This window comes from Eumetopias jubatus, unplaced genomic scaffold (genome assembly GCF_037043125.1).
Source record: "Eumetopias jubatus isolate StellerSeaLion01/CBP00866 unplaced genomic scaffold, mEumJub1_p1.0 scaffold_8, whole genome shotgun sequence".
Classification (NCBI taxonomy): domain Eukaryota; kingdom Metazoa; phylum Chordata; class Mammalia; order Carnivora; family Otariidae; genus Eumetopias; species Eumetopias jubatus.
The window spans coordinates 64,507,015-64,524,680 of NW_028274814.1; positions in this window are offsets into that span (position 1 = coordinate 64,507,015).

Sequence of the window (17,666 nt, forward strand, 5' to 3'; positions counted from 1 at the left end):
ACTGTGATATGGTCTCATTTTTGTCGTAAATCAGAAAGCCATGTATGTATCAGTCTGTTTCTATACTATTTTTGATATAATCTTGAAAATATTATAGCCTAGTTTTGTCTTCACTTTGAGAGTTAATATCTAGTCCTGTTTTTGTGCCTAGAGAAATGTGGTAAAGATTAAGTTGGACGAACCTGCAGATTCTCATACGAAGTGAATTTTTAGCGGAGAATATGACTTTGAAACAGGGCAAAAGTTTACTTCATACTATTTTTTGACTGACTAAGGATCAAAATAAATGTCTCATGAGGAAAACTATTTTTTCTGGTTTAGTGTATTGGGCAAACTATTTTTAAAGTATTTGCAGCTCAAATTTCTCTTTCAATTTAATCCACAAATCTTCAGTGATTACATCTATTACTAGGATGATATCTGATGTGTATTATAGCTTTTGATAGTTTTCATACCAGGATTTAGGTAGGCACCAGTGTATAGATTTGTTTCCTTTCACTGTGACCAAGACTTATATAATAGAATAATTATTGTTTTGTGTAAAAACAAAAACTTTCTTTTGGGTAAGAATAATAAGAAATGTGGGCTCTAAATTTCCAGATGGAGAATCAGGTTTAAAGAATGTCACTCCAAATTTTCCAGACCATTTGAAATTGCAGCCTAATGGACCAGAAAGGGAAATTTTCATCATGATATGCCTGAGTTAATCTGATTCTCATTCATGCCAGAACCCAAAATGTTTTTTATTGCATATTGTCTGCCAGGACTGGTTATACACCAGAGATGGTACGGTCTACATCTAGTACAAATACCAATGTTTAAAATTTGTTATTTGATAAGATACTTGAGGCTACTTTACTAGAGAAAGAAATGGCTGAAAATGCAGGTGTCTGATCTGTAGTTACAAATGATTAAATAAATAGTTCACTGAGAAGAGCTTGGACAATCTTGAAGGTCCCATTCTAATTTACCTGGGAAATATTTTCCTTGCTATAATTCGTCAGATTGGTTTCCTCTTTTTTTTTTAAATATAAGGATGATAGGTTTTAAAATATTTTAACAAACCAGAAAAATAGATTTAATGTAAGTTACATCTATTGCGGGTAAGGAACTGTGAAAACCACAAAAAGGAGGCAGCATTCAAGGTGCGCTACAACTTGGAAAATGGCATTCTCTTCATATAACTTCCTCTTTGTGCCTCAATTCAAGGACAGAAAGAGAAAAGCTATTTGTCTGGGGGCTTAGTGTTTGTCCTCTTTACCCATAAAAGAAGAGACATTCCTTTATTGCCATTTATTTAGTACCTACACTCAGCTGGTGTTGTATAGTGGTCATCGTCTGTTGGTGAATGAAAAAATGCCGCCTCGGATTGCTTCTCAAAATGTTTATGTGTATATGCTGCCTCTCTCTAAACTGACTATCAATTTTTCAGAAGATAGAAACTATATCTTCATCACTGAGCATAAAGCAGGTATTCAAAAACTATTTAGAAAGATAGAATTCAAATGATCAGAGTTAAGAAATCCTAGTGTTCTTTTCCATTTACCAAACGACACTTAACATCCAATACCTGGAGAAGACATGTATAGTGTATGGGGAAAAGCGATGAGGACTTAGGTTAGGACTGTAGGAAGCAGCAGCATTGGTGAGACGGAAGAGGCTGAATAATCGTTAGAGGAGATTTAAAGGAACTAGTAAGACAATAAAAGGGGAGACTGGAAATAGGTTCATTCAGAATCCAAGGCAGAAAAGAGTTTCAGAAATAAAAGAGTAGTCAATGATGTCAATGTCACAGAGAGGTCAAGTTGAGGGTGGCTCAAAATAGATCCTGAAATTTGATAAAAGAAGGTCACTTGTGACTTCAGGGAGAACCATTTCAATAGAACGGCCAACAGTGGTGAGATCATCAGTGGTGAGCTGAGGAGTAAGAAAGGGCATGGGGAAACATGAGTAGAGACATTCTCTCAAGAAGTTTTAAGCGTTTTGAAGAACAATTCACCTTGCAGGAGTTCAGAGAAGGGAAAGAGCAAGGAAACTTTATAAAGGAGGTATGATGAGGGGAAGTGAAATTTATGACTCATTGGGAAAAGACCATAAATAATAGTTTGAGGTTAAAATGGCACAGATAAGGGTGACATCAGGAAGGTGAAAGAGGAGAGAGGTATTAGAGAATCATGGTGATGAAGGCTTTCTGACATGATATTGGTTGGGTGCAGGGAGGTGGGGAGACCAAGGATTTGGAAATTTTAAGCCTGAGTGATGAGCAATACACGGTGCCATGAACAGGGAACTACGAAGAACGACTAGATTCTGCAGGAGGCTTGGAATGAGTTTAATCTAAAAAGCTAGTAACCATGAGGTGTCCGTGCAACCTCTTGGTGTGAGTGTCAAGACAGCAGTTGGAATTGTCGGCTGGGGGAGTGACTTTACAGATCGGTTCACCGTATCCCAGTGCTTGATTTCCCAGAATTTGACAAACACGATCTCTTCAATGCATCTGTAACGACCTTCCTGTTGGTACCGTTGCTCAGCGGATCCCAAAGCAACGTTTCTAGTCTCGATCACTAAACAAACGTCTTTATCGATAGTCTATTGAATCGTCATTTGCTATACAAAAGTCCCTCTTCTCTTGTGTCATGATGCATGAAAAGCACTTGACCGAGTGCCTCGCCACAGTAACTACTCAACTAAGTGTAATGTTTGCTGACGGCAAGTCCCTCCTCAGCCCCTTCCTCCAGTGAAATCCTGCTTACTCTATCAGTTTGCTATTGCTGCTGTAAAACAATGCCCGGAAATGCAGCCAATTAACACAATATCAATTTATTTTCTTATCGTTCTAGAGATCAGAAGTTCCAAATGGGCTTCTCTGAGCTAATATCAAGGTGTCAGCTAAAATCAGAGCAGTATCCTTTTCTGGAGGAGAGAATCTGTTTCTTTGCCTTCTAGAAGCTTCTAGAGGCTTCCTACACTGGTCATCTCCATTTCGCCCTCCATTTTTTAATTCAGCAAGATGAGTCTTATAGCTCATCACTCTGACACGGACTCGTTTTCTGCTCCCACTCTTAAGGATCCTTGTGATGACATTGGGCCCACTCATAATACAAGATTTTCTCCCCATCTCAGGGTTAGCTGAATTACCAATCTTCACTTCATCTTCACTCTTAACTTTTCTTTTCCGTGTAGTATGACCCATTCACACGTTCCAGGGACTAGGATGTAATTCTCTTTGGAAGGCATTATTCTACCTACCCTACCCTCGCAGGTCACATGTAGGTATCACCTCCTCTGTGAGCATACGGTGACTCTCCAGGATAAAGTGAATCAAGTCCTTCTCAGCATTTCTTCCACACATAGTGACGACCTCTTATTACAGCTCTTAGCAAATTGTTCTGTATTATTTGTATTGTAGTCTGACACCTTCATTCCAGGGGAGGAAGGTCTTTGTGTTTGGCAGAAAGCAAGCTCTGAATGAAAAGTTGTTGAATTAACAAATGCGGAGGAGGTAGACAGAATTTTGGTAGGGTTTTATTAGCAGAGTGAAGGGTTTATGATGGGGAAGTGAATTTGAGGACCACTTTATGATATGATAGGGAAAATGAGTGGAAGTCAGATAAATACCAGGGCACCTGGGTGGCTCAGTCAGTTGGGTGTCTGCTTTCAGCTCAGGTCATGATCTCAGGGTTCTGGGATTAAGCCCTGCATCAAGGTCACTGCTCAGTGGGGAGTCTGCTTCCCCCTCCCCTCTCCTCATGCTCTCTCTCTCTCTCTCTCTCACTCACTCATTCTCTCTCTCTCTCAAAAAAATAAATAAAATCTTTTTTTTAAAAAGTCAGATAAATACCTATATTTCGAGTCAAGTTTGAGAAGTCAGACTCCATGAAATGCGCACAATGAACTAACGATAGTTCAGCAATGGCTGGAATTCATATAATTTTATCTCATACTGCGTTGCAATATAGGAATAGCTCATTTATGAACTCTTACTTCATTATGAAGAGAACCTAAATTGAAAGGAAGGATATATGCAATAATACGTCATAAAGAGACACTATCACAACATAAAATTCAAAAACCAAGAAGTGTTTTTTCTCTCTCTCCCTGTATAGGAAGCTAAGACAAATCAATAATAACAATTTTAAAAAACCTCATCCTTTTTTATCCATCACTCTCTAGGGAGATTGGTGTTTTGATTTAGATGATAAGGATAGTTCTATTTCCTTCTTAGCTTGAGCTATCCCTTGGGTGGAGTAGGTCAACGTTGGGTTGTATGAGTGTGACGCACATTTCCTTCAGGCAACAATCAATTTCCTTTTTCCGATCTGTGCTCCCCACACACCCTCTGATAAACAGTCTCGTCTCCGAGGGGAGCAACTCACCAGGAAGGGAGTGCCTGGTTCACATCTGACCAGTCCTGTTCCCAGGCCTGCTGGTGGTTGGCCCACGGCAGATGAATAAACTGTGCCCTGGTTTATAACTGTCTTTGGGTGGTTATTAGAATGAATCAATTTTCCAGGACCAAGTGGGAAGTCTAATAAATATAATGTATCTAAAAACACGTCAAAGACCAGCCTTTCATCACAATGGGCCCAGGAGGATGTAACCTCTCCGAGGCGTGTCTGTGCTTGCGGCTCTGTCTGTGAGTGCTCCCGGGCTGGTTAATTTTTGACTCATACAGCTGTGCCACCTAAGCGATGGGATGCTTCCATGTGGCAAGCAATAGATAGTCACTGGAGCTTATTAAATCATTAGAGAAGTAAGAGTGTAAAAATGGAGGCTTAGAAAGATTAATCTGACATCGCCATGACTGAAGGGTTAATGGGTTTTGAAAGACAAAAGGGATTCAGTGAGGTGGCTATGAAAATTTTGCCCCGAATGACTAAGGGCCTGGACTCCCAAATACAGAAAGAGGGTGGTGGTAAGACATGGTGAAGGAAGAAACTGACTGCTACCATGGATACGGATATGCAGAGGAAGCAGCCACCGAAGATGAGTCTTTGGTTTTGATTATGGACACTGGAGTGAGGTTAATCTGATAGGATCTATATTCAGTTATATATTTATTTTATTTTATTTTATTTTATTTTATTTTAAAGATGTTATTTATTTATTCGACAGAGAGACAGAGAGCATGAACAGTGGGGAAGGCAAGGGAGAGGGAGAAGCAGGCTCCCCGCTGAGCAGGGAGCCCGACGTGGGACTCGATTCCAGGTCCCCAAGATCACGACCTGAGCCAAAGGCAGACACTTAACTGACCGAACCACCCAGGCACCCCGAGTTATAAATTTAATACAATTTTTCAGTGGTCCCTAAATTAAAGTTGTGAAATAATTGTAATATAATTTTCTTTAAAAAAAAGTCAGGTCATTTTTTTCAAAACATTTGTTAGTATGAACTCGAAGAAAAGGTTAGCACCCAGACATACTCTTGACTCTAAGAGCAGTTTCATTGTTTCAAAACCTTAGTTCTGTTGCTTTTTTATTGATTAGTAGTAGCTGATACATTATTTTGGGAAGCAAGTATAAAGCTAAAAAATGGTGTCTGAAATAGGATGCTCAGCTTTGTAGATAACAGTAGTGGCATCTGAAAAAATGCACTTGTTACCAGGAAAGAGCAGCTTGAAGTGATGGGTACGCACCACGTCTCTTCTGAAGTTACTCTAACTGCCTAGAATCTTGTAGGAAATATTTCACAAAGTCACTGGGAGTTCTAACTAATACCTGGGAAGCAGGACTTGTAGGTGAAACCTGAGCAGGCTTTTAAAAAGTCCTTGATGGTACGAACCCATGTAGCATCTTCAGGAGACTTGCATTTCATTTACAATCTAGGTCACATTAAATTTTGTGTAAACTCTCTGGCTCGACTCCATATCCCATACTCCTTTCAAAAGTCATATGAACACAAAAGTAAAGCTAACATAAATAAATAAAATTCATAAAGAACAAAAGCCTCATTGTCCGGCCTGGCAAATTTACCTGAAGCTGTTCTCTCTCCTTTTCTCTCTCTCTCTCTCTCTCTCTCTCTCTCTCTCTCTCTCTCTCACACACACACACACACACACACACACACACACACACACACACACTTTTTTTTCTTTTTTTTTTAATCCTTAATTGAAAAATAGAGCCTCCAGGAGCCAAAACATACACGGCAAAGCTAAAGCCATTTGGGCATTGGCATCTCCGAGAACCTGGCACTTGTGCCTGCCATAGCTAGTTTTCACACTGCGAGGCTGCTTTTGATTTATTGCTGTCATAAAACAGGAATAGGTGTAGTGTTATGATGATTTGCGATTTGTTCCTAACTCAAAGGGCTCGGGTTGCCTCTTAAGCTTATTATAACAACTCCCTATTAGGAAAATGGAACTAACTTGACAGGATTCATTCCTTCGGGTCACACAGAAATTGTGGGGGGTTTCCCTCCTGTGTGTGAGGTTTGAGGGAACGGGGAGAATAAACAGATGGATGAGGGGAGCCCCTGGCCACTCGGTGATGCCCTTTGGCCCAAAACCATCAACTCAGAGTTGGAGGGGTCAAGTTTTTAGGCATTCAGATCTCTCCTTGTGCAATTAAGAATATTTCTAACCAGTCATTTACATTCCCATTTTATTTGCTCATCTTTACATTTTTCTCTCTTCTGTGAGGGTTCCAGTGGGGCAGGTTTCCTGCCAACATGACAACAATATCCATGCCGGCTCATGGCAGCTTGATGGGGCATTGGGGAGAGAACAGAATGACTCGAATGGGCTGCCCATGGCCTCAGCGTGAGTAATTGTAAAGGCTCCCCACCACGTGTGTTAATACTTAGAAACACAGAACTGAATGTCAACACTTGGCGTCTCCCGAGAGCACTCAGATCCGAGGGGAACACCACACCAACCTGGAGTTCAGAAAGGAAGGTATATGTTATCTGTTTTAAATCACTTGTTAAAAATGAGTTTTCTTGAGCTCTCTTCTTTGGGGAGAAAAAATATATGGAAGAGTCTTTGGCATCTACTGCTTTGCCTTGGCGCTGAGTAGAAGCCAAGAACACTGACACAGGGCACCCATACCAGAATGGCTCACACGCTCATCATTCCTCAAAAACAAAGCATTAGCATATCGAAGGTGGGGAGGGAGTCCTTGTTCTGTTCTTCTTATCCTCAGCAATCCTCAAAACTGGTTGACATTCCAGTTTTCTCACTGACAAAGGGAGCTTAATCTTTGTTTACCTAATAGATCTGTCACAAGGAAAAGTCATGTTAGTCCTTGCTGGGGGCCGTGTGCGCACACGCTTGGAGCGTGCTTTAGGGGTGAAGAGGAGCTTTTGCATTATGCAAAGTAGCATGGATGTGGTGGAGTTGGAAAGCCACCCCATGCCCACAGAAGAGCTAAATTAACCCCCATGGTAAAATCTAGCCCCTGATAGAATATTAATTATCATCTGCAGAGGCAGAAGCATTATTAAATCCTTTGGTAACGTTGCTGTGAACAAGCAATTGCTGAGGGTCTCACCCCACAGAGTCCTCTGCAAAAGAGAAGTTAAAGTGTGGGAAAGAGATATCTGCAGTGCTTCTACTTTTCTTCCAAAGTCCTTCCAACCATTAATGTGCCAGAAGAAATGGTAGTGCTATTGGGAGGCCATAGCAATGGTCCTGGTTGGTCTGACCCCTCTGTGCACCTTGGTTGTGATTCTACATGATAGGCGGCACAAAGCCCTCTTCCCAGGTTTGATCAACTTTTATCAAACTCTCCCTCCAAGATAAAGTGGTTTACCTCTGCTTAGTTTAATGGAATTGTACTGTATTGGGAACTGGGATGATTTTCCCAAATAACACCTCTAGGAAGTAGATGCAATATTTGGACCTAGGTTGTTTGGCTCCAAAGTTCATGTGCTTTAGCTTCAAACTATAGTGGCTTTTTGCGAGATTATTTTTAGTAAAGTTTGAAAATCTCAGTAGGAAAGAACTCCATGATTGATTATTAATGATTGCCAAGAGCTTGGAAGTCTGAAGTATAAGCATTCGTGCTGAGCGTCTGCTGATCTCGATAGCATGAATCCTACAGCATTCCTGAGTTATGGAACCTAGAGGGATATTTACATTTTTTAATATAATGCCTAGATACCTTACTCAAGATGCCTAGCAGGGTAGGATAGACTGGGGGCAGATGCAACCATGCCTCTCATTGACAAGACCGATAGCATAAGCTTTTCCCCAACTGAATTCAACAATTTTAATATCTATTCTCCCACTCCTCACTTCCTTGTTTGCTGTCTCCAGAATTTTAGAAGTCTTTGGGACCAATCCTAAGTAATCCCTCTGCAGAAAAAGGATGGGATTCTTTCTTTAATACAAACAAATGGTGGGATTCGTGCTGGATGTCCCAAATGGTCGGGAAGAATTTGTAGATGTGAAAATGTCTCTTAGGCAGACCAAACTTGACACCTTGCATTTCCATCTGACTTGAATTTAGATATGGAGAAAGAACATATCTTGTTGTCCATTCCCAGGTGGTTCAGATATTTTCTTTGGTGGATAGAGTGATAAGCTTCTCATATGGCCAATAAATAAAAATAGAACTTAATTCATGTTAGAGATATAGCTTAAGTTTAATCGTGGATCAGCTATAATTCTGGAGTAAATGTAAATATATATATAGATATATGTATAGAGGAGAAAATTTTAAACACACAAGTTACAAACACACAAATTATTAACCAGCAGGAACTGGGATTTGATCAGTTATGTAAAAAGTCCATTTTCTCAGAAAACAACTTGAAGCCTAAAGAAAGGACTAGTGTGAACTCAGGGCAGTGGAATTCTATTTTGGTGCCTATCCACCATTTCTTCAATTTTTTTTTCTTTTTTTCTAGAGTACCTGGTCCAGACCTCTCATAGCACTATGAACATTGTAGTTTATGTAAGCTTCTCTGCTATCAGACCCAGAGTTCCTTAAAGGCAGGAGCTCTCTCTAGTTCATCTTGAGGTCCCCAGGGTCTAGCATAATGCCTAGCACATACAAAATATCTTTGTCAACAATTACTGTAAAAATGCTCTAGAACTGCCCACTAAAACTCTGCATCACACCAGTTTAGCCTTTATACTTTAGAGCATGGTTCCAAGGTTAACTGTGGATCAGAAGATCCAGGTTAAGCTCAGCTTAGAGACTCTTTTCAAGCTGTGTGCCCAGTTGGCTTGGCTCCTTGCCGAAGGCTGTGCTCCGGTCTGTTCCTGGGACCCAAGCTGAAAAGACAGGAGCTAATCAGAAAAAAAATAAATGTTCCCATGGCAGAGGCAAGAGCAAGGGCCGGGGCGGGGGGTGCTAACCTAACCACACACACATTTTCAAACGTGTGATTATGTCATGTCTATTAGTATTTTATTGGTCAGAGCAAGTCAGATGATCAAGCTCAACACTAATTGAGTGGGGAATTCCACATCTAGCAGAAGAAACTTTAAAGCCACGTGACGAAAGGCCTGGCCACAAAATAGAGTCAAAAACTAGAAATGCTAATGCAGCCTATCACAATAGGTACTCAAAAGAAGCTTAGAGAATTAATGAGTTCACGTTCCTTACCCTGTCTCTTCATACCTTTTTTGAATTCCTAACTAATGACTACATCAAATGCTCTGGGGTTTTTTTTGTTTTGTTTTGTTTTTTTCAGAATAGTGTTAGTGGTCAGTAAATATTAAACAACTGGAAGTCCAGCAATTATCCCAGTGTGACTGGAATCAGAGGACTTAACAAGACAGGGCTGAAAGCTCTGCAAATATTCTTTCTGGCGGTGTATAGCGTTTCTTTTTCATGATCCAGCCTTGAGCCAAGAAGAAAAAGAAGAAACAAAAATGGAAAAGATTTATAGAAATGCCCTCTGGTATTTGAGCTCATAAACATGTGGGGTCTGTTGTTTTCAGTTCTTTCATTTGAACACAACAGTTTGAACCAGTCAGTTTAACTCACTTATCCCCTCCCAGGCACAACTAAAGGATTTTTCTTTGCTAGACAGTGGATGCCCATGATATGCCCAGCTAGAACTCCCACAGCAAAGGCCCTCCAGGGTGTTGCTGCCCTGCTGGGACCCTAACCCTCCTTCCAGAACCACTGAATGACTTCTGCCACGTTTCTATGAGGCTGGCGCACCTGCTTTGAATATCAGTTTGCCTGTGCCTCTGGATTTCCAGGTGGTGATTTTTATTGCGTTCCAAAGCATGAAATTTGAACTTGTGTTTTCCCTGATGTCAGATTAGCAAAAGCACCTTAACAGTGAGCTTTTTAAAATAAAGCAGCTATTTCTGGTGGTTACCTCATATTTTAAGAGCCCATTAGAACTATATAGAGAGTTTGCTAAAAGGCAGGGAGAAGAGTGTTAGACATTTGAAGTTTCAACTGGTCATCTCGCTATTAGGTGTATACATACTTTTTTATGTGACAAACCACACATCGGAAGATAGAATAATGAGTCTCGGAGGCCAGAGATGGAGTTTCCTTGTCTATTTTTCAAAGCAATGTAGGAACCTTAGCTTTACCTTGAAGGAGGGGTATGGAGAGAAACAGCTCCGGACGGCAGAGGACTGCGCTGGTGGCTACCGTGGGAGGTCATTTTACATTTCAAGTCATGCGGCACAAGGTGATCCTAATAAACTCATAACCTGTTTTAGCAAACACGAGTAATTACAAACAAAACACCACACAAGTTGAGATCTTACATGCTACCTCATTTTACCAAGGCCGAAATGTAAAGCAAATAAAATAAAACTCTGCCCCACTTGCCATGCAAATTGGTTGCCTGGGGTATAATTATCTGATTAGTCCCCGAAAACCCTCGCTTGTATGTGCAAATTTGATTTAGAGGCCTCTCCCAACATGATAGCTAACCACGTTACATAAACATTGCCTCTGCTGTGCAGAGCCCAGTGCTGAGACAATTTTGCGGATCTGTTATGGTTGTTCTATGTACGAAGAAATGGAACTTGTGGGAATAAGTGGGGCAGCTGTAAGCATACAAGTAACCTTTATGGCCCGCTTCTATTCTCCTAGGAAAGCACGCACTTGGGCCAATATTATATTTCTAATCTGTCACAAAATCTTTCCTGCAGGAAATTCAAAGCCTTTCTGGCACTTTCTTGAAGCTTTATTTTAAATCAGTAGGTTTCTAAGATTTTTGTTTCTATCTCTGTCAAGCAATAATACTGATTTTTTAAAAATGCTTTCATAGTGTCTTGTCAGCTGAAAGGGAAGGTAAAATGTCTGGCCAGGTGATGCCCTAGGGTTTGTTGAGTTCAACCGTTTCATTTTGCAGCTAAGAAAACTGAAGTTCCGAGGGACAAGGGCCTGTTCAGGTAACAGAACACCCAGACCAAGTTCCAGATCAGCTACCACCCTGTCAAATGGTCTGTTCACCCTGCGGGCTGCCTCTCACAGGAAAACCATAGTGCAGTTCGGGCTGGGTTTTATTGGTCTGCAAACTGAACCTGAGAAGCGTACAATGGATACAACTGATACTCTGAATGTGGTCGCCTCCCCACCCCCCATTCTTCATGCAAACCACTCCCTTCAAAGAACTTATTTTTGCCCTTTCCTCAAGCATGGGCAAGTAAGGAAATAGGAACATCTCTGCTACATTCTCAGCTGTACTATCTAATAATAGTGCCAGCCACACGTGACAATGTCAATTTAAATAAAATAAAAATTCGGGGTGCCTGGGTGGCTCAGTCAGTTAAGCATCTGACTCTTGATTTTGGCTCAGGTCATGATCTTGGAGTCCTGAGATGGAGCCTCACATCAGGCTCTGCACTCAGGAGGGAGTCGGCTTCTCTCCCTCTCCCTCTGCCCCTCCCCCTGCTCTCTCTCTCTCTCTCTCTAAAGTAAATAAATACTCTTTTTTTTTTTAAGATTTTATTATTTATTTGAGAGAGAGAGAGGGATAGAGCACAAGCAGGGGGAGCAGCAGAGAGAGAAGGAGAAGCAGGCTCCCCGCCGAGCAGGGAGCCCGATGTGGGGCTCGATCCCAGGACCCTGGGATCATGACCTGAGCCGAAGGCAGACACTCAACCAACTGAGCCACCCAGGCGCCCCAATAAATACTCTTTAAATAAAATAAAAATCTTAAGAACAGTCTTCAGTTGCCCTAGCCACATTTCCAATGCTCAATAACCATATGGGCTAGTGGCAACTATACTGAATAGCCCAGGATATAGGACATTTCCACCATTATAGAAATTTCTATTGGATGGTGCTATTGTCCCGTCAGGATATGAAGTTTGGCACTTTCCGTGCTCTGACTTTGGCCATGGCTGGGAACATTTTTCACAGTTATTAGTGTGTTGAAAAACTTCCTGAAGAAGTCCTGTGTCTTCATCTGTTAGGGCTGTTATAATAAATACTATAGACTGGCTGGCTTATGTGTTACAGAAAAGTATTTCCTATAGGTCTGGAGGCTGGGAAGCCGAAGATCAAGATGCAGACAAGTTCTGTGCCTGGTGAGAGACCTCCTTCCAGTTCACAGACGGTCCTCATCTCCCCGTGTCCTCACAGGGCAGAGGGGTGAGGGGGTTCTCTAGCGGATCTTTTATGAGGGCACGAATCCCATTGGTGAGGGTTCCACCACCTCCCGAAGGCCCTTCCTCCTAGTGCCATCGCAGTCGGGGTTCGTTAGGTTTCAACGTACACTCACAGGGACACAGACGTTCTGTCTAGAGCATCATATCATGACTTTGTGTCACAGTCTTAACACCACCTGCGTGTGAGGTTGATTCTTGTGTGCAGAAGTTCAAGTTTTCAGGCTTTTTGTGCTCATACTAATATTTCTTTCTCAAACAAATAACACACATTTCCATTCAGTCAGATTCCTAAAGAGGAAAAATTAGATGCTGTACTTTACTGGAAACATACCTTCAGACAATATAATGAAAATTCACTATTTCATTTTTTACCTTCTAGCAAAAAAAGCAATTTGTCATCTTTGGAAGCAGTATGCATAGTGATTAAGAGGGCAGACTCCAAAGTCCATCCTACTGCCTAGATAGATTCCAAACCCCAGTTCTACAATTTTCTAACTGTGTGACTTTGGGGAATTTAATTAAGCTCCCTGAGGCAAGCCTAGGAAAGCCCTTATAAGGAGGATGCCATTGTAGATGGGCTGAATTTATGAAATAATCCCAAATCAGTTTTCTGTTTATCAGAGTGTCCTCTAGTTTTCAACTCCTGCCCCATTTTCCTGTCTCTACTCCAACCATCCAGCTTGCCATGTACAAAGCAGCTGCTCCTCTTTTTTTTTTTTTTTAAGATGTTATTTATTTGTCAGAGAGAGAGAGAGAGAGCACAAGCAGGGGGAGCAGCAGGCAGAGGGAGAAGCAGGCTCCAACTGAGCAAGGAGCCCAATTCAGGACTCGATCCCAGGACCCTGGGATCGTGACCTGAGCCAAAGGCAGACGCTTAACCAACCGAGCCATCCAGGTGTCGCAGCAGCTCCTCCTTCTTGCAGATCGGGATCATCTGTGTTATGTGTATATGCAGGACTGCCCTGCTCATTCTGAGACCTCCAGCTTTTTTTTTTTTCCTGGACCACACCTGTTTGCCCTCCTAATGAAGGTGGTCCTTCTGAATGTGCATCTGACAGGATATCTTGAATGGGTATCCTACTTAACCAGTCCTGCTGTGCATGGCTCAGATGCCTCCCTCCTCCCTGCACTGCTGCTGCAGGCTAGTCCTGACTCTGCAGAGATCAGCCCTGAAGTTCCAGACTAGCCGGAACTTCACCTAAGTAACATGTCACCCTTTGCCTGGCCCCAATAGGGGTGTGGCAAATGTTAACTGAGGCAGCAATGCTCAAAATTGTCTGAGTTCTTAGTCTTTACAGAGTTCTTTATGTAGTAATTTGTGTTGGGCACTCTGGGGAGCAGAAGTCATTTAACACATGGCCCTTCCAAGAAGGAACTTACAGTTTATTTGGGGAGGTCAAGCATACAATTGAAACATGTGTTGCAATAGTAAAGATAGGTTTCTGGATTCCATAGCTATTGGGGGAAAGGTTCCAAAACCTGGCCTACACAAATTTCCACCCGCTTGCTAGGAGTGAGTATTTCCTTCCAACAGCATTAAAACTTCTTTATGTGTTTATGGCCATGGGAGATTCAGGTCCACCCCAGGAGAAGGTCTGGTTCCCAGGAGATAAGCTGAGTTTATGATTGTGAGGAAGGGAGTGAATATAGCTATGTTTTCTGGCACCAGAGGAAGAAGGGTGAGGAAAAAAGATATTCTTTTAATAATGTCGGTGGGGTCGTACAAATTGCCAATGGTGAATGCTCTTAAATTCATAGTGTCAATGGTCATTTATTACAATGTGTAACTCATAAACATAGTTTTTCCTTGTAGGTAATATGTGGGTGGTTAGTGTGGTTATGTTCTTTGGTGGAGAAGGTCACTGAAGGGTTTCACATTTCTGACTCCTGAGGCTGACCCCAGAAATCCATCCTAAGGGGCTGGGAGAGGTAGCTCAGGAGCTCCCCAAGGTGACTAAAATATGAGGGATTCCAGTGTAGTCTCAAGAGACAGCCTATTGGTACAACAGTGAGCGCAAAAGGAGGAGATTGAAGAGCATCACAGTGGTTAGGCAAGATTCATCAAAGGATCGGGGCCTTGGAGCATGGCCCACTGTTCTTTGCAATGAAGGGCGTTTAGTATAATCTTAAGGCAAAACAGAAGAAAACTGGACAGGAAAAATAAGTTGCATAACTGCCCATGTCACAAGGTCTAGGTTTCCTCATTATCTTAACCAAGTCCACTTTTGTATCAGGTTCCCAGGTCCTGCTCCCTCCCAGACTGCCTGGGAACACTCCCTCCCATCCCCTCCCTCCCTCCTCCCTTCCACAGGAGACGCCTTGGTCACACAGTAAGAATGGGAGAGAAGTGAGGGGGAAGGGATGATGTCACCCTGTGTGTGAAGGTTTGTATGATGGCTGAGGGACTTTCTAGAATATATTTTCCATGACAGTTTCCTTAATGGTGAAATAGAGTCAACAAATACCAATCTCACATACGGGCTGCCCTGAGTCAGATAGCCATACGGGCTGCCCTGAGTCAGATAGCCATGGCAACTTCAGTCAGCTGGGGCTGAGTGGTTGATGTTGAACAGGGCTACAGTCGGGGTGAAAGAATGAACTACTCCCCTTGGGTGCATAATTTAGAGGGATGCCAAAAAAGTCAGTAATCGATGTAAGTAATATTTTAATATTTAATACAATATTTAAAACACAAAATTAATGCAAAAATCCACGAGGAACACTGGAGAAGAGAACCAGCAGAGCAACTTCAGAGAGGCCTGATCCTCGTAGAGGAGTGGTGGCTCACCGTGTCAGGACAGCTGAGGCTGAAAAGCAAAATCTCTGGAAACAGGGATTAGGCAGCCACTGTTCTGAACTGCATCAACAGAGCAATGCAGGTAGCAATGCAAAGGGAGGGCAGAGCGAAATGGTGGAGAAGAAAGCAGAGCTTCTAACCCCTGTGAGCTTAACCACTACCCTCAGAAAGAGGGGAAAGAAGACAAGCCTTCTCTGGGAACCCCAGCTACTTCTCAACTTCATTTTATTCTTGATGCTTCTGCCACAACACAATAATTCTGTAGGCATTTCCATGACTGTCTTGATCATCCTATTAAGTATTTTACGGTATGTCATGATACAGTTCCAACTGTTGTCTCATTGATACAAGAGACACAGTATAACAAAATGGTGAAGAAGTTAGATTCCCTTTTTAGGCTGTTGCTTTCGTAGCTGCGTGTTTGGTCAACCAGATAAGCATTTCTTTGTTCTTCACTTTCCCGACCTGATAGCAGAGAAAATGATACCGTGTGGTATGGTTGTGAAGGTTAATTTAGCAAATATATAATAACTGCTTCAAAGGTCTGAAAATGCCATTCTTCCCAATTGGCTTGGGAGCAACCCATGAAGGGAAGACTGTCTTCTCTTATTTGGTAATAGCCTCCCCTCACACCTCAAGTAACCAGCGTAGTGGAAGGCATTGGAGGACTACTGGAAGAGTGGGCATGGACAAAGAGAAAGAGATACTGCCAGGAGGCATATATGAGGGTACAGGTGGTGGAAGAGGTGAGAAATCCAAACTAAAGTTTCAAAGAGAAGACAGGGTTTGTTTTTAGAGTGAAAAAAGAGATTTGGTATGAAGATGTCTTATCAATGTGGCATTTGAATTAAGACTGGAAAAAATGGGACAAGGGAGCACGAAGCAGCCCTTCCAGCTCCTACTTACATTGTTCACACAGGGCTTTCATCATCTGGGCCATCAACGGAGTGAATACGGGGGAAAGCTTTTTGTAAACCCTAAAGCCCAAAACACATATATTACCAATATCGATTGTAACTAGACCGCGAGTTCCAGATAAGCTTTAGTGATTTTCCTGTAGACCTAGGTTTAGATCGGAAGATTTTTCACACACCACCCTGCTTTGAGGTGCTTCATCTTGTGTCCCAGAGTGGCTGCACAGGAGGACTACGTTCTTACCCCCTCTTCTGTTTTCTGGGTTTGGATCTGGGTTTAATGGAAGAAAACAGAGCCATTTCAAGGTGAGATAGTTTGATAGGACCTGACCTGGGGACTCATGCTGGGATGGGTGGGTGCTACCTAGACAGTTTAGGAGTGAGGTCTGTCTTGGAGTGAGCCTCCTGGAACCCAGATTTAGGAGGTTCTTAGCTTAGCAACACTAGCTGAAGAAGGAAACAGGGCCTTAAAGAAGTGAGTTCATCTCCAACTTTTTCACAGGATCAAGACCAATGAGGGGTTCATTCCTAAGTATTAGCTATGGTTTGGACATCACTAAATTCCTAATCTAATGAGATAGTTCCTCTTACCCCTTCTTAAGTTTAATTGCATTACACAAGAATAGATTTTAGTTGGGGCTGTCAAAGGATGCTCCAGGCAAGTGGGCAATCCCAAGAAACAAATCTTACCTCCTTGTGAGATGTATAACAACTGGGTGACTGAGCAGAGGATGGTATGTGGAAGCCTGAACTGTGGGCTTCTTGACCTTGGTACAAATCAGTATGGGAAAGGTTCCGTCTTAGGTCCCCAGTGTGGATAATGGAGTGAATACCACTGAGGAGGAAAATGGAATAGAAGTACCAATTGCTGCTTTTTTGTTTTTCTTGTTACTCTAGTAGGCTATTTTGATCAGTTTTTGAATTTGTTTGTTTTTTAAGAGGGAGAAATTACCTTTCTTCTTAAAATGTATCCTTTGGATAAAAGTTCATTGGAAAAGTTAATATTTTCCTCCCCTCCTCTCCCTAGTCCTTCCGACCCACCTAACCATCACAATCAGCAACACACACCTAGAAGGTAGCCCCTATAGAGATAATTTTTTAAGGAAGAACATTTTCGCCTTGAGAGGAATGAAAAATTATCTATAATTCTGAGCTGAGGCAGAAGTTACTGCACAGTATCAAGTTATAATATTCTTTGGAAAGTAAAAAGCATGCACATGATTTTTGTGCAATATATTCAAATATAAGCAATAATAAGACACGTTTTATAACTGAATTGTGCCACATAAATATTTGGGAATATTAAATGCTTATGTAAATCATTTTGCAACTCTTTCAGCTTGGATTTATTTTCAGGCACACTAAGTGACCTCTGAGATTTCACTAATTTAATTGCTCTTCACATTCTAACAAAAGT